The sequence below is a fragment of the Adiantum capillus-veneris genome, chromosome 2 (genome assembly GCF_014529385.1).
Source record: "Adiantum capillus-veneris isolate H3 chromosome 2, ASM1452938v2, whole genome shotgun sequence".
Taxonomy (NCBI): domain Eukaryota; kingdom Viridiplantae; phylum Streptophyta; class Polypodiopsida; order Polypodiales; family Pteridaceae; genus Adiantum; species Adiantum capillus-veneris.
Window position 1 is genome coordinate 154,429,595 of NC_140932.1, and position 25,224 is coordinate 154,454,818.

The 25,224-nt window shown below is 43.9% G+C and overlaps 1 long non-coding RNA gene across 1 annotated transcript in view; it reads right to left on the reverse strand.

Annotated features, from left to right (window-relative positions):
- Positions 1-23,404, reverse strand: part of LOC147463892 (uncharacterized) — a 41,482-nt gene extending 18,078 nt beyond the window's left edge. The window contains exon 1 of the long non-coding RNA XR_015185475.1: positions 23,031-23,404. This is a non-coding gene — a long non-coding RNA (uncharacterized LOC147463892). The remainder of the gene's footprint in view (positions 1-23,030) is intronic.
- Between the last annotated feature and the right edge of the window lie 1,820 nt (positions 23,405-25,224).

A 25,224-nucleotide genomic window follows, 5' to 3' on the forward strand; every position in this document is an offset into this window, starting at 1 on the left:
CCTTTCCGCGGGCGCACCCCTTGGCGGCCTTGCGCTCACACCAAGGTTGCTTTTTCCCACCTCACGTCGATTGGCCGGCCGCTAAGTGCACGGTCCGCTCTCAATGAGTGAAAAGAGACACAAGGGGAGGCTGGACAAGCCCTTCTTTCTTGGGATTCCTGTCACTCTTCAACAAAACACGATTATGAATCGCCATGCCCAAGTAAACTTGGTTTCGTGCCATCACAACAAGCAAAATAAATTCTTGTGGTTCTTTTCTTGAGTAATGCAGAACACTTCCAAAGCTCTGATACCAATGTTAGGTGCAGCGGATGAATGTTGTATTTTCTCAAGATTAGTGATCTTTATCGTTGAAGGTTCTTTTTAGTTCTTAGGGAAAGAGAGCTTTCCGTCTTGTGGAGAGTGCTATGATCACGAACAAAGTGAGTGGATATTGTGCGTGCAAGTGAACGAAACTGAGAGAAGGAGACAGAAGAGATACGACACCCGAGAGGTTGTAAAACCCTCCTCCGAAGGCCCCACTCTCGTCGCCGAGAGTGGTCTATTCTTTGATTGCACATAGGTGTACAATGCGTATGCAATGGACTATTCAACTTGGTCTGTGCCGATGACGATGACGACGACGACGACGACGATGGCTGAAATCTAAGATCTTCTAATAGCTGAATTTCGGGACTGTTTCGATGGCTGAAAATGACTGTTTTGGCTGCGTTTTCTTGGCTGAAAAATAAGGTTTCTAAGGGCTGAAAACTGATGGTCTTTACGGGCTGAATCTGCTACACTTTAGGTGAATAATGCCGGTCTTAATTTGCTGCTGAAATCCAAAAACGCCACGGGCTGACATTAGTCCTTCTGTCGCCGGGGTTCTGCAAATGCAAAAACGCTAGGCTGATCTGCTGTGTCGTGATGACGCCGGGGATGATCTGCTATGCACAAATCGCCAAGGCTGATCTCATGCAAAAACGCTAGGTCTTCTGTGGAGAAAACGCCAGTGTAGTCGCGGGGGGTGGTCTTGTTGAGAAGTTGCCTGTTGAGCAAGGTGCTCCTGCTGCCTCTTCTGCCAGAAAGTGTGAACTTTGGTTTCCTTATATATTAACTTAGCAAAATTGCCCTACCTACTTTTGTTGGAAAGTCACTTAAAAATAATAAGTGAAAATCCCAATAAATGGAAAATAGGCTAAATGCACTGGAAAATTTCCCTAATTGATGCTAATGGATTCTGATAGAAATTCCGATGATCACGCTGTGTGCAACCGGAGGATATGCATCTATGCTAAGTGACTGGGCATGCACGGTCTACGAATAGGCTCACAAAAATGCCAGATCACTGCTAATCTAGACTTGACTGAACTGACTCAACCCTGCTGTGGTGTAGCTTGTCCACGGACACATAGGGTTGGGATGTGTCACATGACAAATCGGGTCTTCCATGAAGGGGTAGATAGTAGCCTCAGATTTTAAGCTCAGAAAATTACACGCGCTAGTGCAAGCACCGGAATGAGATGGGGTCCTTAGAATAATAACCCTAAGGCCTGAATTATTTTACAGCCTTAGGATAAGTTAGTTAAAGTATTTTTAAATTGTTTATGCCGGACCAAATGACCGGACAAGTGCGAACAAGTAATGCCAGAGCAGTGTTGGTACGGCATTACGCAGGGGAGCAGGTAACATTTTCATTGGTTGCATCTATGTGTGAAGTTGTGGTTTAATTTGCACATTTCCTTAATAGTTTGTGAACTTTTAAAAGTGAAAGTTGAAGGGTTTTTAAGTTATTAACTAAGTGTGCCAAGTGGCACACTTACCAATGCAAACTAATCCTCTCACCCTCTCTCTCTCTTCCTAGTGCCCCCTCTTCTTGTTGGCTTGATAAGAGGCCTCCCTCCCCCACTTCTCAGTGTTGGTAGTGCTCCTACCTCCCCTATTGTGAGTATGCTCTACGCATTGGAGCCCTCCATGGAAGCTTGAGAGCAGCCCCTTGTGACATATGTGGTGGCCTCGTGCTCCCATTGTCTAGAACAAGGGTTCTCATAGCCATAGCCAACTTTCGGTAAAGTTTCATCGCAAGAAGTTGCAGCGGGCACTCTCTTCGTAGAGTGTGGTGGCTGTAAATTCTCTGTTTTCAGCCCCTCATCATCTCTTTTAGGGTGAATTTCAGCAAAATACACATAGAATCTAGTTCTTCTCTACCTACACTACGCATACACTAAGTTTGGTGCGATTCCATCGCTAAAAAGGTCTCTATTTCGGCTTTGGAAGGTGCTCAGGTAACATTTTCAGGTTATGTGCAAAAAATTACAGCAAGCATGTGTGCGTGCATTTTACGTGTTTCTCCCTTGTTTTTGTTGCAGGAATGATTATGCAAAAAGGGACACAGTTAGCGGAAGGTAGACTCTCATTTTCGAAAGCTTCCGTTGAGTTTTGTGGAAGATAAGACTCTCGTTTTCGAGAGCTTCCCAACATCTCATAGCACAGGGAAAATCCTCTTCGTATTCTGAGATTAGCTTTCGCACTCTCTCAATCAGAAGCAGAAAAGAAAGAATAGAGGACGGGCAATTGCCCCGTTCCTGTGCTTGTAAAGATTCTCCCGTAGTAATAAAGATATTCTCTTTATGGGGGGGGACCAGCCCCTCTTCTGGTCCCCAATGACGTGTCAAGCTCTCTCTCTCTCTCTCTCTCTCTCTCTCTCTCTCTCGAGTACTTGAAGTACAATTAAAAGTCAGTTTACGCTTCCGTATTTTTGTGATAGTGATATCAGAGCAAGGTCGTCTCTCTCTTTCTTAAGGGATTGACAACTCTTGGCAGACTACAGAAATGGGAGGACGCGAGATAGAGTTCTCTCTCCTTCAACAGCAGGTGGTAGAGTTGCAAAAAGCTCTCTCCCATCCAAAAGTCCAAAGGATTCTCGATACTCTTGAGAAAGGGAAGGAGAAAGTGGAGATGGGGTCGGGAGAAATCCCGCAGAACCCAAAGGCGCCAGAACCAAGGAAAGATCCTTTGATTGGAACCTCCCGCATGCACGAGAGGCAGAGGAAACCTCCAGAACGTCATGTGCGGTTTAACCCAAAGGTTCAAGAGCAGGATCCTATTGATTCTCCTCAGTTTTCTTTTATGAAGGATCTGGATGACATCGTCGCTCAAAAGGACATGTTTCTGGACGATCCGTTGCAACAAGAAGTGCATTCAAGGGAAAGGACTCGTGTCCACAAGGAGTCTAAGCATAGAAAGAAGGAGCACCATAAGAAGAAACACAATAGGAAGAAAGCATTCAAGTCGGGAGACAAAAGATGTGAAATTCGACACCTACAATGGACGGCGTGATAATGACAAAGCTTTAGCTTTCATCCGCCAATTCGAAGTTGCTTTTGCAGAAGGGAATTTTAAAGAAAGATCCAAGCTTCGCCATGTCAGTATGTACCTGAAAGGCACCGCCAGCAGTTGGTGGTTAACCCTTATCTTGGAAGATCGCAGCCCCCAAGATTGGACTGCTTTCAAGAAGAAGTTTTACGCACAATTCCTTCCTCCAGACTATGAGGAAGAGGTAAAAAAAGAATGGGATCGACTTTCACAGTCACAGAACGAAACTGTTCCATGCTATGTGGATAGGTTTTGGGACGTTCTCTTGAAAGTCACTCCATTCAAAAAGATTGAGGATTCGAAAAAGATGCGCAAGTTTGAAGCAGGATTGCATGAAGCCTTGCAAAAGGCTATAAAGATTTACCCTAGGGGTAACTTGCAGATACTTATGGAATCAGCTTGCATAGCTGATGGAATACATGACAAGGGTACTCCGAGGCAGATGGAGCAAAGCACTTATCATGTCAAGCAGAAGGCTCTCTGGCTCTCCATGAGCAGCCTACCTCTACTTCTTCTTCTCAAAAGAAGAAAAGAACCGCCTCCGACGCAGAAGCAAAGCCAAATCAGCCCAAGAAAGGGAAATATCTCTCTCCTGCTAAATTGAGAACCTACATTAGCGAAGGAAGATGCTTCAAATGTGGACAAGTTGGTCATATGAAGGGTGATTGTCCTACCAAACCTCCGCAACCACCCTCTTCCAATGCAGTCCCAGATGTACAAGGAAATACAACCAAGTATGGAAAAGAAAGAGCTCTTCTCAAAGGATCGGGTAGCATCGACAACCAACGCGCTCTTATTCAATTTCACCCTGGCAGTACAGACAACTTTATCTCTACAAAGTTAGCCGATGACCTGAATTTACAGCCCAATCGTTTTGGAGTTTCTATTCAAGCACAATCTGCTTTCAAAGGGCAGAACTCTAACTCTACTCCAATCATAGGGAAGCTGAATTTAGAGGTCGACAACTACAAAGATCAAGAGTCTTTCTTACTAGCTTCACTTGAAGGATGCGATGTTATCTTGGGAATGCCTTGGCACTACAAGATGCATCCCATTCTTGACTATGTGCAGAAAACTTTATCCTTTGAACATAAAGCAAAGGAATATCTTGTACTTGCAGATGCAGGTGATTGGCGTATCCCTATCGCCAATCACATTGCCATCAAGAAAGTAATGAAAAAGTGTGTTTCAGCGTACTTGATTTTGGCAAGAGAGAGAGATGTGTCTCCTTCACAACTTTCTTCCTCTTTAGAGCAAAAAAGACTTAAATTATTAGAAAGTTATAAAGATTGTTTTCCAGATGACGACGACGTCTATGCCGATGACCATGACGATGACGACGACGACGACGATGGCTGAAATCTAAGATCTTCTAATTGCTGAATTTCGGGACTGTTTCGGTGGCTGAAAATGACTGTTTTGGCTGCGTTTTCTTGGCTGAAAAATGAGGTTTCTTAGGGCTGAAAACTGATGGTCTTTACGAGCTGAATCTGCTACACTTTAGGTGAATAATGCCGGTCTTAATTTGCTGCTGAAATCCAAAAACGCCACGGGCTGACATTGGTCCTTCTGTCGCCGGGGTTCTGTAAATGCAAAAACGCTAGGCTGATGTGCTGTGTCGTGATGACGCCGGGGCTGATCTGCTGTGCACAAATCGCCAAGGCTGATCTGATGCAAAAACGCTAGGTCTTCTGTGGAGAAAACGCCAGAGTGGTCGCGGGGGTTGGTCTTGCTGAGAAGTTGCCTGTTGAGCAAGGTGCTCCTGCTACCTCTTCTGCCAGAAACTGTGGACTTTGGTTTCCTTATATATTAACTTAGCAAAATTGCCCTACCTACTTTTGCTGGAAAGTCACTAAAAAATAATAAGTGAAAATCCCAATAAATAGGAAAATAGGCTAAATGCACTCGAAAATTCCCCTAATTGATGCTAATGGATTCTGATGGGAATTCCGATGATGACGCTGTGTGTAACCGGAGGATATGCATCTATGCTAAGTGACTGGGCATGCACGGTCTACGAATAGACTCACAAAAATGCCAGATCACTGCTAATCTAGACTTGACTGAACTGACTCAACCCTGCTGTGGTGTAGCTTGTCCACGGACACATAGGGTTGGGATGTGTCACATGACAAATCGGGTCTTCCATGAAGGGGTAGATAGTAGCCTCAGATTTCAAGCTCAGAAAATTACACGCGCTAGTGCAAGCACCGGAATGAGATGGGGTCCTTAGAATAATAACCCTAAGGCCTGAATTATTTTACGGCCTTAGGATAAGTTAGTTAAAATATTTTTAAATTGTTTATGCCGGACCAAATGACCGGACAAGTGCGAACAGGTAATGCCAGAGCAGTGTTGGTACGGCATTACGCAGGGGAGCAGGTAACATTTTCATTGGTTGCATCTATGTATGCAGTTGTGGTTTAATTTGCACATTTCCTTAATAGTTTGTGAACTTTTAAAAGTGAAAGTTGAAGGGTTTTTAAGTTATTAACTAAGTGTGCCAAGTGGCACACTTATCAATGCAAACTAATCCTCTCACCCTCTCTCTCTTCCTAGCGCCCCCTCTTCTTGTTGGCTTGATAAGAGGCCTCCCTCCCCCACTTCTCAGTGTTGGTAGTGCTCCTACCTCCCCTATTGTGAGTATGCTCTACGCATTGGAGCCCTCCATGGAAGCTTGAGAGCAGCCCCTTGTGACATATGTGGTGGCCTCGTGCTCCCATTGTCTAGAACAAGGGTTCTCATAGCCATAGCCAGCTTTCGGTAAAGTTTCATCGCAAGAAGTTGCAGCGGGCACTCTCTTCGTAGAGTGTGGTGGCTGTAAATTCTCTGTTTTCAGCCCCTCATCATCTCTTTTAGGGTGAATTTCAGCAAAATACACATAGAATCTAGTTCTTCTCTACCTACACTACGCATACACAAAGTTTGGTGCGATTCAATCGCGAAAAAGGTCTCTATTTCGGCTTTGGAAGGTGCTCAGGTAACATTTTCAGGTTATGTGCAAAAAATTACAGCAAGCATGTGTGCGTGCATTTTACGTGTTTCTCCCTTGTTTTTGTTGCAGGAATGATTATGCAAAAAGGGACACAGTTAGCGGAAGGTAGACTCTCATTTTCGAAAGCTTCCGTTGAGTTTTGTGGAAGATAAGACTCTCGTTTTCGAGAGCTTCCCAACATCTCATAGCACAGGGAAAATCCTCTTCGTATTCTGAGATTAGCTTTCGCACTCTCTCAATCAGAAGCAGAAAAGAGAGAATAGAGGACAGGCAATTGCCCCGTTCCTGTGCTTGTAAAGATTCTCCCGTAGTAATAAAGATATTCTCTTTATGGGGGGGAGACCAGCCCCTCTTCTGGTCCCCAATGACGTGTCAAGCTCTCTCTCTCTCTCTCTCTCTCTCTCTCTCTCTCTCTCTCTCTCTCTCTCTCTCTCTCTAATTCTCTTGAGTACTTGAAGTACAATTAAAAGTCAGTTTACGCTTCCGTATCTTGTGACAGTGGTATCAGAGCAAGGTCGTCTCTCTCTTCCTTTAGGGATTGACGACTCTTGGCAGACTGCAGAAATGGGAGGACGCGAGATAGAGTTCTCTCTCCTTCAACAGCAGGTGGTAGAGTTGCAAAAAGCTCTCTCCCATCCAAAAGTCCAAAGGATTCTCGATACTCTTGAGAAAGGGAAGGAGAAAGTGGCGATGGGGTCGGGAGAAATCCCGCAGAACCCAAAGGCGCCAGAACCAAGGAAAGATCCTTTGATTGGAACCTCCCGCATGCACGAGAGGCAGAGGAAACCTCCAGAACGTCATGTGCGGTTTAACCCAAAGGTTCAAGAGCAGGATCCTCCTGATTCTCCTCAGTTTTCTTTTATGAAGGATCTGGATGACATCGTCGCTCAAAAGGACATGTTTCTGGACGATCCGTTGCAACAAGAAGTGCATTCAAGGGAAAGGACTCGTGTCCACAAGGAGTCTAAGCATAGAAAGAAGGAGCACCATAAGAAGAAACACAACAGGAAGAAAGCATTCAAGTCGGGAGACAAAAGATGTGAAATTCGACACCTACAATGGACGGCGTGATAGTGACAAAGCTTTAGCTTTCATCCGCCAATTCGAAGTTGCTTTTGCAGAAGGGAATTTTAAAGAAAGATCCAAGCTTCGCCATGTCAGTATGTACCTGAAAGGCACCGCCAGCAGTTGGTGGTTAACCCTTATCCTGGAAGATCACAAACCCCAAGATTGGACTGCTTTCAAGAAGAAGTTCTACGCACAATTCCTTCCTCCAGACTATGAGGAAGAGGTAAAAAAAGAATGGGATCGACTTTCACAGTCACAGAATGAAACTGTTCCACGCTATGTGGATAGGTTTTGGGACATTCTCTTGAAAGTCACTCCATTCAAAAAGATTGAGGATTCGAAAAAGATGCGCAAGTTTGAAGCAGGATTGCATGAAGCCTTGCAAAAGGCTATAAAGCTTTACCCTAGGGGTCACTTGCAGATACTTATGGAATCAGCTTGCATAGCTGATGGAATACATGACAAGGGTACTCCGAGGCACATGGAGCAAAGCACTTATCATGTCAAGCAGAAGGCTCTCCGGCTCTCCATGAGCAGCCTACCTCTACTTCTTCTTCTCAAAAGAAGAAAAGAACCCTCTTCCAATGCAGTCCCAGATGTACAAGGAAATACAACCAAGGATGGAAAAGAAAGAGCTCTTCTCAAAGCATCATGTAGCATCGACAACCAACGCGCTCTTATTCAGTTTCACCGTGGCAGTACAGACAACTTTATCTCTACAAAGTTAGCCGATGACCTAAATTTACAGCCCAATCGTTTTGGAGTTTCTATTCAAGCACAATCTGCTTTCAAAGGGCAGAACTCTAACTCTACTCCAATGATAGGAAAGCTGAATTTAAAGGTCGACAACTACAAAGATCAAGAGTCTTTCTTACTAGCTTCACTTGAAGGATGCGATGTTATCTTGGGAATGCCTTGGCACTACAAGATGCATCCCATTCCTGACTATGTGCAGAAAACTTTATCCTTTGAACATAGAGGAAAGGAATATCTTGTACTTGCAGATGCAGGTGATTGGCGTATCCCTATCGCCAATCACATTGCCATCAAGAAAGTAATGAAAAAGTGTGTTTCAGCGTACTTGATTTTTGCAAGAGAGAGAGATGTGTCTCCTTCACAACTTTCTTCCTCTTTAGAGCAAAAAAGACTTCAATTATTAGAAAGTTATAACGATTGTTTTGCAGATGACGACGACGTCTATGCCGATGACGACGACAATGACGATGACGACGACGACGACGACGATGGCTGAAATCTAAGATCTTTTAATCGCTGAATTTCTGGACTGTTTCGGTGGCTGAAAATGACTGTTTTGGCTGCGTTTTCTTGGCTAAAAATTGAGGTTTCTTAGGGCTGAAAACTGATGGTCTTTACGAGCTGAATCTGCTACACTTTAGGTGAATAATGCCGGTCTTAATTTGCTGCTGAAATCCAAAAACGCCACGGGCTGACATTGGTCCTTCTGTCGCCGGGGTTCTGCAAATGCAAAAACGCTAGGCTGATGTGCTGTGTCGTGATGACGCCGGGGCTGATATGCTGTGCACAAATCGCCAAGGCTGATCTGATGCAACAATGCTAGGTCTTCTGTGGAGAAAACGCCAGAGTAGTCGCGGGGGGTGGTCTTGCTGAGAAGTTGCCTGTTGAGCAAGGTGCTCCTGCTGCCTCTTCTGCCAGAAAGTGTGAACTTTGGTTTGCTTATATATTAACTTAGCAAAATTGCCCTACCTACTTTTGTTGGAAAGTCACTTAAAAATAATAAGTGAAAATCCCAATAAATAGGAAAATAGGCTAAATGCACTCGAAAATTCCCCTAATTGATGCTAATGCTGCGTGCAACCGGAGGATATGCATCTATGCTAAGTGACTGGGCATGCACGGTCTACGAATAGACTCACAAAAGTGCTAGATCACTGCTAATCTAGACTTGACTGAACTGACTCAACCCTGCTGTGGTGTAGCTTGTCCACGGACACATAGGGTTGGGATGTGTCACGTGACAAATCGGGTCTTCTATGAAGGGGTAGATAGTAGCCTCAGATTTCAAGCTCAGAAAATTACACGCGCTAGTGCAAGCACCGGAATGAGATGGGGTCCTTAGAATAATAACCCTAAGGCCTGATTTATTTTACGGCCTTAGGATAAGTTAGTTAAAGTATTTTTAAATTGTTTATACCGGACCAAATGACCGAACAAGTGCGAACAGGTAATGCCAGAGCAGTGTTGGTACGGCATTACGCAGGGGAGCAGGTAACATTTTCATTGGTTGCATCTATGTGTGCAGTTGTGGTTTAATTTGCACATTTCCTTAATAGTTTGTGAACTTTTAAAAGTGAAAGTTGAAGGGTTTTTAAGTTATTAACTAAGTGTGCCAAGTGGCACACTTACCAATGCAAACTAACCCTCTCACCCTCTCTCTCTTCCTAGCGCCCCCTCTTCTTGTTGGCTTGATAAGAGGCCTCCCTCCCCCACTTCTCAGTGTTGGTAGTGCTCCTACCTCCCCTATTGTGAGTATGCTCTACGCATTGGAGCCCTCCATGGAAGCTTGAGAGCAGCCCCTTGCGACATATGTGGTGGCCTCGTGCTCCCATTGTCTAGAACAAGGGTTCTCATAGCCATAGCCAGCTTTCGGTAAAGTTTCATCACGAGAAGTTGCAGCGGGCACTCTCTTCGTAGAGTGTGGTGGCTGTAAATTCTCTGTTTTCAGCCCCTCATCATCTCTTTTAGGGTGAATTTCAGCAAAATACACATAGAATCTAGTTCTTCTCTACCTACACTACGCATACACAAAGTTAGGTGCGATTCCATCGCAAAAAAGGTCTCTATTTCGGCTTTGGAAGGTGCTCAGGTAACATTTTCAGGTTATGTGCAAAAAATTACAGCAAGCATGTGTGCGTGCATTTTACGTGTTTCTTCCTTGTTTTTGTTGCAGGAATGATTATGCAAAAAGGGACACAGTTAGCAGAAGGTAGACTCTCATTTTCGAAAGCTTCCGTTGAGTTTTGTGGAAGATAAGACTCTCGTTTTCGAGAGCTTCCCAACATCTCATAGCAGAGGGAAAATCCTCTTCGTATTCTGAGATTAGCTTTCGCACTCTCTCAATCAGAAGCAAAAAAGAAAGAATAGAGGACGGGCAATTGCCCCGTTCCTGTGCTTGTAAAGATTCTCCCGTAGTAATAAAGATATTCTCTTTATGGGGGGGGACCAGCCCCTCTTCTGGTCCCCAATGACGTGTCAAGCTTTCTCTCTCTCTCTGTCTCTCTCTCTCTCTCTCTCTCTCTCTCTCTCTCTCTCTCTAATTCTCTTGAGTACTTGAAGTACAATTAAAAGTCAGTTTACGCTTCCGTATTTTTGTGACAGTGGTATCAGAGCAAGGTCGTCTCTCTCTTTAGGGATTGACGACTCTTGGCAGACTGCAGAAATGGGAGGACCCGAGATAGAGTTCTCTCTCCTTCAACAATAGGTGGTAGAGTTGCAAAAAGCTCTCTCCCATCCAGAAGTCCAAACGATTCTCCATACTCTTGAGAAAGGGAAGGAGAAAGTGCCGATGGCGTCGAGAGAAATCCCGCAGAACCCAAAGGCGCCAGAACCAAGGAAAGATCCTTTGATTGGAACCTCCCGCATGCACGAGAGGCAGAGGAAACCTCCAGAACGTCATGTGCGGTTTAACCCAAAGGTTCAAGAGCAGGATCCTCCTGATTCTCCTCAGTTTTCTTTTATGAAGGATCTGGATGACATCGTTGCTCCAGAGGCCATGTTTCTGGACGATCCGTTGCAACAAGAAGTGCATTCAAGGGAAAGGACTCCTGTCCACAAGGAGTCTAAGCATAGAAAGAAGGAGCACCGTAAGAAGAAACACAACAAGCAAAAAACATTCAAGTCGGGAGACAAAAGATGTGAAAAACGACACCTATAATAAACGGCGTGATAATGACAAAGCTTTGGCTTTCATCCGCCAATTCGAAGTTGCATTTGCAGAAGGGAATTTTAAAGAAAGATCCAAGCTTCGCCATGTCAGTATGTACCTGAAAAGCACCGCCAGCAGTTGGTGGTTAACCCTTATCCTGGAAGATCGCAAACCCCAAGATTGGACTGCTTTCAAGAAGGAGTTCTACGCACAATTCCTTCCTCCAGACTATGAGGAAGAGGAAAAAAAAGAATGGGATCGACTTTCACAGTCAGAGAACGAAACTATTCCACGCAATGTGGATAGGTTTTGGGACGTTCTCTTTAAAGTCGCTCCATTCAAAAAGATTGACGATTCAGAAAAGATGCGCAAGTTTGAAGCAGGATTGCATGAAGCCTTGCAAAAGGCTATAAAGCTTTACCCTGGGGGTAACTTGCAGATACTTATGGAATCAGCTCGCATAGCTGATGGAATACATGACAAGGGTAGTCCCAGCAAGATGGAGCAAAGCACTTATAATGCCAAGCAGAAGGTTCTCCATGAGTAGCCTATCTCTACTTCTTCTTCTCAAAAGAAGAAAAGACCTGCCTCCGAAGCAGAAGCAAAGCCAAATCAGCCCAAGAAAGGGAAATATCTCTCTCTTGCTAAATTGAGAACCTACATTAGCGAAGGAAGATGCTTCAATGTGGACAAGGTGGTCATATGAAGGGTGATTGTCCTACCAAACCTCTGCAACTACCCTCTTCCAATGCAGTCCCAGATGTACAAGGAAATACAACCAAGGATGGAAAAGAAAGAGCTCTTCTCAAAGCATGGGGTAGCATCGACAACCAACGCGCTCTTATTCTGTTTGACCCTGGCAGTACAGACAACTTCATCTCTACAAAGTTAGCCGATGACCTGAATTTACAGCCCAATCGTTTTGGAGTTTCTATTCAAGCACAATCTGCTTTCAAAGGGCAGAACTCTAACTCTACTCCAATCATAGGGAAGCTGAATTTAAAGGTCGACAACTACAAAGATCAAGAGTCTTTCTTACTAGCTTCACTTGAAGGATGCGATGTTATCTTGGGAATGCCTTGGCACTACAAGATGCATCCCATTCTTGACTATGTGCAGAAAACTTTATCCTTTTATCATAAAGGAAAGGAATATCTTGTACTTGCAGATGCAGGTGATTGGCGTATCCCTATCGCCAATCACATTGCCATCAAGAAAGTAATGAAAAAGTGTGTTTCAGCGTACTTGATTTTTGCAAGAGAGAGAGATGTGTCTGCTTCACAACTTTCTTCCTCTTTAGAGCAAAAAGACTTAAATTATTAGAAAGTTATAAAGATTGTTTTGCAGATGAGCTTCCAAATGAACTCCTACCTCCTCGACCTGAGAATCATACAATTGATTTGATCCCAGGAAGTTCTCCTCCAAATCAGCCCCCTTAGCGAGTTAGTCTAATGCAGTAAGAGGAAATTCTCAAGCAAGTTAACGAACTTTTGGAGAAGGGCTTAATAAGGCCTAGTACTTGCTCCATATTCTTCACCTGTCTTCCTAGTACAGAAAAAGGATGGCACATTCCGCATGTGCATAGACTATAGATCTCTAAACAAGATCACAATCAAGAATTGATTTCCAATCCCTCGGATTGACGACATTCTTGATAAGTTACAAGGAGCAAGTATCTTCAGTCATATAGACTTGAAGAGCGGTTATCATCAAATCCGCATAGCTCCTCAGGATGTGCATAAGACTTCATTTAGAACAACCTTCGGGTTGTATGAATTTCTAGTGATGCCTCTTGGACTCGCTAATGCACCAGCCACATTCAACAGAATGATGGATAGAATCTTCCTCTCATATAGAAGCTTTACAAGCATTTTCTTTGATGACGTCTTAATCTTCTCAGAGACGGAAGACGAACGCTATAAGCATCTCGCATTAGTGTTTGAAGAATTACGCAAACACAAATTATTTGTTTTGTGAATGCTAAGAAGAGTGAGTTCTTTTTAAAAGAAATCCACTATTTGGGTCATATAGTATCTCACAACCAAGTGAGAATGGACCCTGATAAGATTCAAGCAGTTGTAGAATGGCCTACGCCAACTACAGTACATGATGTACGAAGTTTCCTCGGCCTTTGTTCCTATTATCGGCGTTTCATTCGAGCTTTTGCCGCGATATCAGGTCCCCTCCTTGACCTGACAAAGAAGCGGATTTCATTCCATTGGGGGTCTGGACAAAAACAAGCTTTTGAAAAGCTTAAGTATCTACTCAGTCACGAGCCTGTCCTCACCGTCCCTGATCTTCGCAAACCTTTCGAGGTATACTGCGATGCATCAGGAGATTGTATAGGGGCAGTTTTGAACCAAGAGGGTCACGCCATAGCCTACGAAAGTCGGCGCCTTAAAGATGCAGAGTTGCATGTTTCCATATACGAGAGAGAGCTAATGGCAGTAATTCATGCTCTTTCCATTTGGAAACACTATCTGTTAGGAGCTGATTTTATTATCAAGACAGATCATGAAAGTCTTCGCTACTTTCTCACACAGAGAAAGTGATCAGAAAAGCAGATGAGATGGGCCAACTTTCTTTCAATGTTCCATTTTCATCTTACACACTTCTGGAACGAAGAATGCAGTTGCAGATGCTCTCTCGAGGCGTCCAAAGATCAACACTAACAACAATTTATCATGAGAAACTAGAATCTCTCAGTGAGATGTATCCTCAAGATCCAGACTTCGCTACAATTTGGGCAGATCTTCAAGCTGGTCACTCAAAGCCACCTTATTTCATTAGAGATAATACCCTCTATCATCAACAAGCAATATGCATAGCTCAACCCTTACGACAGAAGGTGATGGATGAAGCACATGATTCTCCTTATGCCGGGCATCGGGGAATTGCTGCTACCACTAGTGCCCTCGAAAGGTATTTCTTTTGGCCAACACTTCGTGCCAAGGTGGTAAGGTACGTAAGGTACCGTACGTATTCGGTACGACCTGTACGTAGTACCGAATGGATAGAGTTGTTAGGTACGTAAAATTCGTAGGTTTTTTTTTTTTAATTCCAAAAACCTACAATACGGTCTATACTTGATAAAAAATTTATAAGTATCACTCCAAGGATGTTAGTTCACTATTCTATAAACCAAGGCAAAGCTTTCATACGAGTTCCTGATCGTGCTTGCCCTCCTATATTCACCACCGCAATGACGTTCGTGTGTGCTCTATAAATGCAAGATGTGTCGAAATGTCTACAAAACTAGGTGTTGGGATAAGGCTAAAGAAGGGCAAACCAAAAATTCCTGCCACAATAGGGTTTATTTCCACATATTACCCACAGCACTGCGGCCCCCACAAAAAAACAAAAAAACAAAAAAAAAAGTACAGTACGAATCCGTACGGTACGGTACGGTACGGACGTACCGTACCGTACAGATCCGTACGTACGTACGGATCCTACCTTGCTCTGTGCGGACATTGAAAAACATGTACGTGAGTGTTTAATCTGCCAAAAAGTAAAATATGCCAGACATAAAGTTTATGGCAAGCTTCAGCCACTCCCTGTGCCTAACACGCCATGGGGAAGTATTGCCATGGATTTTATTACGGATCTTCCTAGATCCAAGAATGGAAACGATGCAATCTGGACTATAGTAGACAGATTCAGTAAGCAAGCACATTTCCTTCCAGTAAAGAAGACGATCAAAGCTGATCACATGGCTATAGCTCAGATTTTTAAACACCATGGATTGCCAAAGACTATTGTCAGCGATAGAGATCCTCGCATGACTAGTCTATTTTGGCAAGCATTGTCCGAAAACTTGGGAACTAAGCTTGATTTTTCATCACCTTATCATCCTCAAACAGATAGTCAAAGCGAAATCGCTAATGCCACTGTTTTAGATCTCCTCAAGTGCTATGTTTCGGAACGACAATCCGAATGGGAACAGTACTTACCGATAGTTGAGTTTGCGTATAATAATACCATCCATTCCTCAACTGATAAAGCTCCCTTCGAAATTATTTATGGGAAGCCACTCTTACTTCCTATTATGATTACCAAAGAAAACATCTTTGCTGCAGATGAATTTGTGCGCAATATTGATATTGCCTATCAACAAGTAAAGCAAGCGATTCTATGTACTCAAGAGCAACAGAAGAGAAAAGCAGACAAGCACAGAAGGAATCTCAATCTTGAAAAAGGACAATATGTCCTGCTTCGGTTTGAGAAAGCTAGATTGAAAAAGCGGATCGGAAAAGGGAAAGTTGTCAAACTTTCCCATAGATTTTACGGCCCTTTCAAAATCACAGATAAAGTCAATGACGTGACTTCCAGATTGAATTTGCCTTCTCACTGGCACATCCATAATGCTTTTCATCTCAGTCTCCTCCGACCATACGTTGGACCTCCTCCAGTGGCGCCAGTACAAGAAGATCCTCCAGAAGTCGAAGAGACTGAGGAAATCCTTCAACCTGAACAGATAATCCACCACTCGGAGAGACAACTAAAGTCGGGGAGCCTACATCGAAAGTATTTAGTCAAGTTCAAGAATTACACCCCTTTAGATGCAAAGTGGATGAGTGAGTCCGATCTTAAGGACTACCCAGACATCTTGCACAGTTATGTTGACGCTCTACAATTGAGGTGAACCAAGACGGATGTAACTATGTCAAACTTTGTGTATTTACGAGAAAAGAATTATCTAATTAGTTGTGTACACATCAGAATAGATCTAGCAGTTCTGGGGCCTCCGGTGCGCCCAAGTTTGGGTCAATGCACCTCAGGGAGACTCTAGCAGAAAATACCCTGAAGCCCTAGTGATTGGGAAATCGGGTCTTCAATGAAGGGATAGATAGTAGCCTCAGATTTCAGGCTCAGAAAATTACGCGCGCTAGTGCAAGCAGAGGAATGAGATCGGGTCCTTAGAATAATAACCCTAGGGCCTGAATTATTTTACGGCCTTAGGATAAGTTAGTTAAAGTATTTTTAAATTGTTTATGCCGGACCAAATGACCGGACAAGTGCGAACACGTAATGCCAGAGCAGTGCTGGTACGGCATTGCGCTGGGGAGCAGGTAACATTTTCATTGGTTGCATCTATGTGTGCATTTGTGGTTCAATTTGCACATTTCATTAATAGTTTGTGAACTTTTAAGAGTGAAAGTTGAAGGGTTTTTAAGTTATTAAGTAAGTGTGCCAAGTGGCACACTTACCAATGCAAACTAACCCTCTCACTCTCACTCTCACCCTCTCTCTTCCTAGCGCCCCCTCTTCTTGCTTGCTTGATAAGAGGCCCCCCTTCCCCACTTCTCAGTGTTGGCAGTGCTCCTACCCCCCCTATTGTGAGTATGCTCTACGCATTGGAGCCCTCCATGGAAGCTTGAGAGCAGCCCCTTGCGACATATGTGGTGGCCTCGTGCTCCCATTGTCTAGAACAAGGGTTTTCATAACCATAGCCAGCTTTTGGTAAAGTTTCATCGCGAGAAGTTGCAGCAGGCACTCTCTTCGTAGAGTGTGGTGGCTGTAAATTCTCTGTTTTCAGCCCCTAATCATCTCTTTTAGGGTGAATTTCAGCAAAATACACATAGAATCTAGTTCTTCTCTACCTACACTACGCATACACAAAGTTTGGTGTGATTCCATCGCGAAAAAGGTCTCTATTTCGGCTTTGGAAGGTGCTCAGGTAACATTTTCAGGTTATGTGCAGAAAATTACAGCAAGCATGTGTGCATGCATTTTGCGTGTTTCTCCCTTGTTTTTGTTGCAGGAATGATTATGCAAAAAGGGACACAGTTAGCGGAAGCTAGACTCTCATTTTCGAGAGCTTCCGTTGAGTTTTGTGGAAGATAGACTCTCGTTTTCGAGAGCTTCCCAAAATCTCATAGCAGAGGGAAAATCCTCTTCGTATTCTGAGATTAGCTTTCGCACTCTCTCAGTCAGAAGCAAAAAAGAAAGAATAGAGGACGGGCAATTGCCCCGTTCCTGTGCTTGTAAAGATTCTCCCTTCGTAATAAAGATATTCTCTTTATGGAGTGGGACCAGCCCATCTTCTGGTCCCCAATGACGTGTCAAGCTTTTTCTCTCTCTCTCTAATTCTCTTGAGTATTTGAAGTACAATTAAAAGACAGTTTATGCTTCCGTATTTTTGTGACAATTCTTTTTCCCACTTTTGAACACTGGAAAGAAAATTTTCAATTAACTGGAATGTTCGATGACAATTGGTTATGGCTTTATGTACTGGCCTTCTCTCTCTGGGCTTTCCTAGTCTGTAATTATCAGTCAGCGTCCTAGTCCTCATCTGGTTATGTTTCCGACACTGTGTCCTCGACTTTCTTCTTAGCCGGTTTATGTGTTGATCGGTGACTTCGTCTGCTACCCTCATTCTCATCAATATGTCTTCGGTTTTTCTTAGACCCATGGGATCAGCTCCTTCTCTTGGCCTGTTCAGCCTTCCTTCGCTTGGAATGACTGGAGTGCTGAGAATCTCTTGATTCATCAGCGGTACCTGGTCCTATAGCCACATCAATATCATTGCCACGTTGTTGGTTAGTTTCAGAACCTTGCTTTGATTCAGAATGGGGCTAACGCGGTATGGATTCTTCATGAATCTCGTAGTTGGTCGTTGACATCGTGTACCTAGTTTGGGTGGCGACGCTGATATCGAGTAGCTCTAACACCAACTGGGAGATAGTTCACCCGTCTTAGAAGACCTTAGCTCAAGCCACCGTGATCGCCAAAATGGAATGAGTTTGATGTATTCAGATAGCTATTCCAGGTTGGCAGTTAGAGTTAGTTCAGGTCTGACTTTAAGACTTCAGACCAGACTTCAGTGTACTGAAAGACAACTGGAACTGGTAATGAACAGATACTGGAAAAGATAATTGGAACTGGAACTGTATTATTTAGAGCCAGAACAGTGTACAACTGAAGTAAGTATTGAAAGAGCTTTCAGATTAGTGAGATTACAAATTACATCAATCAATGGCTCAAGATACAAATGGGTGGAAAATAGACTAGCATGACATATTGTGACCCCTCGTGTCCCCTCAAAATGGAGTAAAGGATCTTATTTATGGTCTTCGCATCGGTGTCTAACTGACTGTGTACTGTGTCACTTACTGTGGTAATTGTTTCCGAGTTATTGCTGTTGGAAACTTCAGTCCAGCTTTTGCTAAAGGTTGTTCCCACCTTCTACACTCTACCTTTAGGATTGAAGGCCCCTCGATTGTGCTCTGTAAGTTCTTCAAGTTGGTAGGAGAGGTAGGTTTTTAAATCCTAACCCCTCAAGCCTCTCAGCCACATCTTCAGGGTTCAAATCTTCTGAGTTAGATTTTTTAAACTCTGACCCCTTGTCCTCTCAGCCAATCCTTCCAGTTAGGACACTTTACGTCACCAACTTGTTACATCGGTCATCTTCAATAAGTCGGCTAGGAGGATTCTGAAGTCCTAACCCTCTTCGTCTGTAGTGGTTGCCACGTCACAGATTTTGTGACATACTCCCCACTTGAAAAGTAATCGTCTGTGATTAGACCTAAACTCAATGGAGTTCGTTCAAAAATTCGAAAATCATTAAATATTCTCGTTCCGTATCGAAGCTCTTGATATTCTAGCATAGCAAAGTTAGACATCACACCCAAGCCGTGATAATCTTTAAAGCACTGAGATTACATACCCAAGCAATCTCACCTAATTTGGAATATTTAAGGTTGACACATCATGATGCAACACAGATGACTACAGAAGCAATCACAAGACATAGACATAAACTCCCCAATGAATACCCCCCCAAAAAATTGAGGTCCCAAGCCATGAGAAATTCAAAGACCATTTCCCCATGAATACTCCTCCCGAGAACCAAAGTCAGGGGCATGAGATTCAAAGGCCATGTACAACCAAATGCTCACCAGACCGCAAAATTGAGGTCCCAAGCCATCAGAATTTCAAAGACCACTTCCCCATGAATACTCCTCCCTAGAACCCATGAGATTCAAAGGCCATGTACAACCAAACGCTCACCATCTCGCAACATGCGTCGTTCAAAGGTTCCATGTACTCCCCAAATCGCACTCTGCATTGTTTAGAGATTCCAATTACAACATCCACATGAATATTCCCCCAAGATTAAGACCCGAGCCATGAGTTATTCAAACTCGCATAGTAACACGAAACGGGCGGAAAGGGGGGTAATCGTACCAAAAACAACATTCCGGCCGGTTCCATGTGCCGAAACGGTGTCGAGAACGAAAAAACGTTCCGGATCCGAAACGTATCAGCAAAACAGGCAGAACAGGCATCCGGAACGGCTTGGCGGAATGGGCAACAACAAAATTGAAAAAAAATAGAGAGAGAGAGAGAGAGAGAGAGAGAGAGAGAGACAGAGAAAGAGTGAGAGAGGTGGCAGTTTGGGGGAGATTTCAAACCTCTCAAGACTCACACAAGGGACGGGCAGGGGGGGGGAGGGGCCTTTTTTCTTTAAAAGCTATCAATATGGCTCAAGCGGAACGGGCAACCATCAATATGGCTCAAGCCTCAAGGCTAAAGCGCCATCAATATGGCACAACTTACAAGCTTCATTGGGGGGGAAGGTGGGTATCCTTTCCATCCGCTCCTAGATAATCCAAACCCTCAAGCTCTCAAGAGTCAAAAACAGGTCCCCACCATGGCATATTTTAGGTTCACCGTTCCGGCCCCCATTCCCGTTCCGCTGTTCCGGGGCCCCCCCTTTTCGAAATCGTTCCGGAGGCCCCCATTCGCGTTCCTCGTTCCCATTCAGTGTAACTACGATTCAGAGACCAAAATACAATTGAAACGAACATCTAAACCAGAATCACGCAATCTCAATCGGCACAAAGACACATTCAAAACAAAAAAATGCTATTTCAAATAATTCTACAAACAGTATTCTCAAACAAAGTTCAAGAGTAACTAAATACAAAGCAAACTTAAAATCATTTTGGGCTGGCCTCGGTCAATCAAACTCGAAGTACGACTGGCGTGCCGTTCTATACCAAAGGAATGGTTTTGTTCTGGATCTGAATGATAGCATTGTTCTTGTCGTGCCACGACATGCCCAAAAGAGCGTCACAAGGCCCTAACCGCATTATGTGAAAGTCTCCCTTACCACGGTACCTTAGATTGTGAACGAAAGAGCACCAATGAGTGGTACAACTTTATGAGTTAGCTATGTGGCTAGGTCAACTTCAAGTTCTCCAACAAACTGATCATATTCAACGTCTATCTGCTTGAGAAACCATGGATGGATGAAATCCTCGCTGGCTCCTAGGTCAAAGAAGACAAGTCCTTTGAAGTCATTAATCTTTCCATATGCTCTGCACAATTCTTTGGAGCCATCGATTGAGATGCCATAAATGTCGTGAACAAGGCCTACTACAGTTTTGGCTTTCTTAGCAGGAGGTTGCTTTGGGGGCTTATCCCCTTCGGTAGGACATACATAGGAGATGAGTCGTGTCTGGAAACATTCAAAGCATCTGCCTTCTTGAAATAGAGTTTCTCGTTAGTGAAGTGTCAAACGAGGGCTTTCAAGTTGAGTCCAATTGTCACGAGAATTCCGAGAATTTGTACGTTGTTAACAAGGATTTTGAGTGTTTGTCAGATGATCTTCCGTAACAAACTCTAATCTTCCTTTCATAAGCTTGTAGCCAACCACAACATGATCCATAAGCTCTTGCATAGTAGAAGCTTGTTTAGACAAACAGTAGTCCTGTAGAGGAGGTGGCAGTCCAATCGTATACCGATCGCACTAGTCCTTGACGGTTCTCAACATGAAAAAAGACACCAAAAGGTAACATTGAAGAGCTTTTGGTTGTAGTCTTCCATGGTTTCCGTGGCAAGCATTTTCAGGTTACCCTCTTCTACCAGAAGCGGTATTGCAAAGTGATGCCATGTGGCTTCGGGCAAAAATATTCTTGAAAGCTTGCCAAGTCATTGAAGCGTGCACCTTGGTAGCTATAGAACTCCACCACTGCATAGCATTATCTTTGAGAAATCCTACAACTCCAGAGATCTTCGATTCTTCGATGTAGTTTTTCCTAGAGCTTAGATGTTATAAAACTGCTATAGGAACTGTAAGACTTCCTTTCTATCTTTCACCCCTAAAAAGGTAAAAAATTTATTGTAGATTCGCTATCCTTGAAATCTTTTGGTTGATGCGGAGCGAATCAGGATGTGGATAATAGAGGTAGGTATGCACGCTCCAACCATTATACCTAAGTGGTAGTGGACGAGGTGGTGGCAGCGGTAGTGGCACTGGGTATAAATCTAATGGTTGCACCAGGAACAGAAAACTGAGTGGGATATCAGATAGAAATCGTGCTTTCTAGTGTTGGAGGAGGAGAAACAACTTGAGGCAATAGAGGCAGCGATATGTAGTTCAAAAACTGTTGAAAGATCTCCAGATTCGGGAGGTTCTGGTATCTGTTGAGGACGCCCCAAGAGTGTGTCGCGAAGTTCGTCGAGGAGATACTGCAGGTACCCTGTAGAATCTAAAGCACAGTCTTGCTTTGTCTGCTCTTGGAGCGACCTATTAAATTTTTAGGACCCTCGGTCATCTTCTACACGTTGGGATGTCTTCTTCCACCTCTAGGTTTTAGGCCCCTTGGCCATCTTCAATAAGTCGGCTAGGATTAGAATTATGAAGTCCTCACCCCCTTCATCTTCAATGATTGCCATGTCACCAATTTTGTGACATTGACTATACTTGACATACATATGGCAAACAAAGCAATGCCGACCACTCCTTTTTTCAAGAGCCACCGACTAACAATCTCATCATGCAATTGTCTGCCCACGTCAGCTTCTTGCATGATGTGAGCATAGGTGGTTGCATCCAAAGAGAGGCCCTCACTTTGCCTTCGCCGAAAACAACCTAGAGCTTCTTTACTGTACCCTGTTTGGCCTTCCCTACAATCGATGCACTCCTAGATATGACATTTTCATCGAAGATGCAAGTATAGATGATTGCATCAAAGGAGAGGTCCTCACTTTGCACTTGCTGAAACAACCTAGAGCTTCTTCCTCGATTGGACATACCCTGCAGTCAATGCATTCCAAGAGATGACATGCAAGACAAGAAGCTCCTCAAACGCTTCTTGTGGTTTCGCCAATATACCACATTTGGCATTCAACCAAAGCAATCCAGCACTTTGTGACAAATAAGTGCATATGATACAAGCCTTTCAAGATGCGAGCATAGGTGCTAACATTTGTAGAGAGGCCCCTTGCTTTACACCCAACATTGGTAGAGTCTCTCTCTCTCTGAATGCAACCATTCTATGCCAACCATCCTCCGAATGCAGGACTACAATCAGAGGTGCACTTGCTTCCCTCTTGGAAGTTGGACATACCCTACACTCAATGTATTCCAGTGGCACGTTCCAAATAGAAAGGTCCTCAAGCACTTTTTGTGTTTTTCGATCACACCACATTTGGCATACATATTAAGCAAAGCATTGCCAAGCAAGTCAAGGAGTGTTAGACGAAGACTACAAATGACCTCAACGTGCATATGTTCCTTATGTCGACTTGCAAGTATAGGTGCCCAAATTTGCAGAAGACCCTTGTTTCACATCCATGAAAACAACCCTCTAAACTGGCAACCTCAGCCCAACGAGTGGCGAGGGGGGAAGATAGACACAGATAAGGAGGCAGTGAGTGAGAATGAGAAAGAGAGAGGAAAGGGGGAGGCCTGTTTACCCTTCGGCTTCTTGCAGCAGCGGGATTGTCGTCAACAACCTTACAGCAGTCTGTCAGACCTCCTTTCTCATCCTACACTCCAGTCTCCACCTTTGTCAGCTCTGATCCCCTTATGTGGCTCAGCTTGTGGAAGCTCACATGCTGCGGAGTGTCCCTTCATAGTCAAGTAGGTCGTCCCCTGTGACAGAGGACCCTCTTCTTCCTACTTGTCGCCGTCTAGCGGGTCTCATTGAAGGGACGTCAAGCAGCTACACTCCGCCAAGTTCAGGAAGTTCCGCCTGTAGTGGCATTCACAATGCTGAAGAGAGAGAGAGCTGAGAGAGATGAAATGAAATGTATAGGTAAAGGGGCAATAGCGTGCCGGGTACCAAAAGAGGGACAAAAGTTAAGTGCACACAAAGGCCACATATAGGAAAAAGCGAGACCAGAACAATGATCTTTTATTAACGTGGCAAAATGCCCATTTCACATACACCCTCTATTGGGTCACCCTTGCCACCAAAAAGATAATTACAAAGCCTTCAATGCGACTCCAATCATCTCCGTGATTCACCACAATGGCTTCTCATATCAGCAGCCTACGATCTTCATCATAGTAATGACCTGGTCCTTTAATGCCGTCCACCTGTAAAGACAACAGATCTTCAACAATCCAAAGCGGTACCTACCAACTAATCAAACTTAGCACAAACATTTACTAAGAGATTTTACCGAATCATAAAGCTACGCATCAACAAATTAGCTAAATACACAGATTCAGACACACTTGAGCCTCTACCCTCGTCCCTCACTTCTCTCGATAAAACAGACATGCAAATGTGTACAATTTGCTCACCACACTTTCTATCACCCATACCTTGGTTGAATGCAAACCAGCAACTAATCGACAACTTTGTTAACATTAACAGAACCAACCATTCAAGAACAGCTCAATGAAACCAGCAAGCCCAAATTCACAACTCTTTGAACACTGACAAAATCGGTCATTCAAGAACAGCTCATTGAAACCAGCAAGCCCAAATCCACAGCTCTATGAGTTGTGAAGTCTCCCGGCCATTCACCAACCTTGCCCACACGACATAGCCCTTCCAAAACACAGCAAATATCAACCAGCAAATGCGCCTCAGAAGCAGCCTAGCACAGCAAAGGAGTTTCAACAATAAGGAATGCCACATCAAATTCAATGGCACAATTTGCTCCATGTGAGTGCAAGGCGTGTCTTTTAGAAAGACATCCCCCTCGAAGGTCTACTTTGTACCAAAAATGGTGGGCGTGTTTGTTGCTACGAGCGAGTACATGTAGTGCCCATTTTTATGTGCAAACTCCCTCGCATGAAACCTCCCTTCATTACCCCCAAATCAACTACATGTGCCACTCCTGCACAAAGTCCGAATAGTCGAGAAAGCAACCCACCAAAGGCCACTCCAAAGAGAAAGTTCTCGGTTAAGGAGTATTCACACCTCCTCGAAAGCAAACAAGAATAGGTAAGAAAGTAAATATTTAATTCCCTTGCTTACAAATATCATCCTCTTCATATCAAGATATGTTTAGCAACCAGAATCCACATCAAACAACTTACTATTTCTATGGATTCGCATCAAATGACTAGCTGCTTCTCTGTGTAGACGCTATGGCGAAGAGCAAACAAAATTCGTCGTTTACGCCGCCTCCAAAGCATACAAGAGCAGGTAATATATTACAAGTTCACAAACTGTTATAAACATTCACAACAAATAATTTGTTCCTTTTATGTGTAGGAATTACAGGATAGAGAAGGCAGAGCGTCTTGTCTCCCAAACATGCAAGATGTAGCAAATCTCGAAGACTGAACTTGTCAGTTTCTTGTCCTTCAACATCCTCTTCAAGGGAGCTCAAGGGCATGGTCGAAGTGGGGACAAGAGCTTCGTCCACTAAACCCTATTCAAGAAAAGGGCATACCATCATTAAACCTCCACTTGCTCTCATGGTCGAAGTGGGGACAAGAGCCTCATCCACTAAACCCTATTCAAGAAAATGGCATACCATCATTAAACCTCCACTTGCTCTCATGGCAAGGCCTACGTTTCCAAAGCCCAAGATGGTTACAATCAACACATGAACAATGACATCTCGGCCCATTAACGACTCGCTGAATGTTGCACCTAAGCCAAAGAGGCGTAATCAACTCACTTGGACCGAGCAAGACATGGCGAAA